The 2,241-nt window shown below is 43.5% G+C and overlaps 1 long non-coding RNA gene across 1 annotated transcript in view; it reads right to left on the reverse strand.

Moving 5' to 3' along the window:
* LOC136022441 (uncharacterized) overlaps positions 1-1,998 on the reverse strand; it is a 3,036-nt gene extending 1,038 nt beyond the window's left edge. The window contains exons 1-2 of the long non-coding RNA XR_010616164.1: positions 1,574-1,998; positions 1-102 (exon numbers count right to left, since the gene is read on the reverse strand). The exon at positions 1-102 is cut by the window's left edge and continues 88 nt beyond it. This is a non-coding gene — a long non-coding RNA (uncharacterized LOC136022441). The remainder of the gene's footprint in view (positions 103-1,573) is intronic.
* Between the last annotated feature and the right edge of the window lie 243 nt (positions 1,999-2,241).

The following is a 2,241-nucleotide window of genomic DNA, read 5'->3' on the forward strand; positions in this document are numbered from 1 at the left end:
TGCAGAGGATGCTCCTCAGGCTCTGCTCCCTCCAAGCAGCTCTTTGCTCCTGCTGCTCATGCTTTGTAGTCTCTGTTTTGGATTCCAAGACCCAGAGCTGTCCTGTAGACAAAGACATAAGCAAGGTTTGGATGGTTTGGATCTGTTCCCACAAGATTTGATCAGCTGAACATGCGCCTGCGCAGACAAAGTGAACTGCTGTCCATGAACTGAATCTCAATGACCCTTGGTCTCCTCAAACAGATCTGAGTATCTCCTCATGTTTCACTTGGAACAGCTGTTAATTGTTCTGAATATTGTTGTTCTCAGGTTTGGTGCCCCTCTCTCATTTGGTGTGCATCACCTCTGGATTGGTAGGCACACTTTGAAGCTACTCTCTTTAATTGTAATTCAACTACTTGTGATATTTTGGTACCAATTAATATTGATTTTACAATTGGTTTACAGAGATGTTGTTTTATTACTAATATATTTAATGTGCAAATCAATAAGAACACTTGTTTGGCTCTCTCCCTAGAAGGTAATAAAATCAAATATCTCAAGAGTAAAATGCTATCTGATCCATAAATGGCAGCAGCAGATGCTTAATGTAATAGTTAAAGACTATGCAGCATTCTTGGCACCTTCCATGCGTTTTCCACATACACTGTACTAAAGTGACACTCAATAACTTGCTAGTTACAAAAAGTTTGGTAAATCTGTTGGCACCACATCAGCCTAAAGGAAGGCTTCAGTGTCAAGGAATGATTTTATATGGACAAACTAGATATTCCTTATTACTCCTTGTGCAGGGCTCCTCAGGGTTTCCTGAATGGTGACTCCATAGCAGAAGCCAACTGTTCTTCGTGCTTCTCCTGCTTCTTGAATCCCAGGTGATTGTAAACAGCTTTATGGAGGAAGGACCTGAAAGGAGGTGAGAGGAATATGGATTTGAAGCTCTGCTGATACTTCTGGGAGCTGTTTAGGAGGAAAGATTCAGGTGATTCTCCTGCTTCATCACAAGTTTCCTCTGGTGCTTTTCTTCCCTTAGGTTTTACTACCGAGCAGACCTATTGGAAACCAGGGCAAGGTGGAGGCAAGTCTACTCATCATTCCCACCCTTTCCAGGGAACTCACCTGCTCCAGGGCTCACCCACGCTTTGAAATGAGCCTCACTGGTCTGGGCATCACAGCACTCTCCATCTCACCTGAATGTGAAGTTGCCAGTGGCACTTTGTGGTAGAGAACAGGCTTTCGTACCAGGCAATTCCCAGACACCGTAGGTAGGGATGCTGAAGGATTAACAGAGATCAAACTGACTTCAGAGAGGCTGGGGAGATGCAGGCCAAAGTGGGGAAAAGAGCAGGGCTTTGTGCGTTCATTCTCCAGTTCCTGCAGAATCAACAAGGTCTTGGGGTCCTGCAGTTCCTGCGGCGCTGGTGGAAGGAGCAGCTCTGTAGACATGGAGCTTGTGACACAAACTAACAGCAGCCTCACAACAGAGAGGGGATTTACCTTTGGCTAGAGATGATGATTTATGGGAGAGCAAATAATGAACTTGGCAAACAGTACATAATAAAGAGAAAAATCTTACCCTTTTAATTAGCCAAAAATAAATGGCTGAGCATGGGGCTGAATCCATTGTCTCTGCATCTCAAGTTCTTCATCTTTCACTAGCTGTGGTGTAATGAGCATATTGCAGAAGTCTTAATTTTCTTTTAAAATTACTAGAGCATCTGAAAATCTTTTTTCTGAAGGAAAAGTGAATCACACTTGCATCATCTCCCCTGGCAGCTCCGCTCTTTTTCCAAGATCCCTTTAGAAATGCTTGTAGTCACCTTAGCTCTTCAGATTCTTGTTGTGGGAGCTGCGTCATGATGCTGCAGTATTAGTTACCCTCTGAAGTACAGCAAAAATGACTCCATGATATTAGCTGCACAAAACCCCTCTTTCTTCAGCATGCTGCAGGGCTTTGGGGGAAAAAGGATCCTGTATTTAGTACAGTCATGCAGTTTCTGATGCAATGAACCCAGCTGCAACCCCTTGGTTGTCTTGTTGCAACAGCAATTAGTAAATCAGCACTGAGATGATCAGAAACACCTGACCTTTGGTATTCCATTCAGAGAGGGACAAGAGACTTTTCCCAGTGAGATTCAGGGCAAACCCTCAAAAGGAAGGTTCAGACATTTGAAAGTCAAAATGAATACCAAAGTTCTCTGCAAAATGAAATTCTGAACATAGTTGGCAGCTACTCAGCTCTTT

This window comes from Lathamus discolor, chromosome 15, assembly GCF_037157495.1.
Source record: "Lathamus discolor isolate bLatDis1 chromosome 15, bLatDis1.hap1, whole genome shotgun sequence".
Classification (NCBI taxonomy): domain Eukaryota; kingdom Metazoa; phylum Chordata; class Aves; order Psittaciformes; family Psittacidae; genus Lathamus; species Lathamus discolor.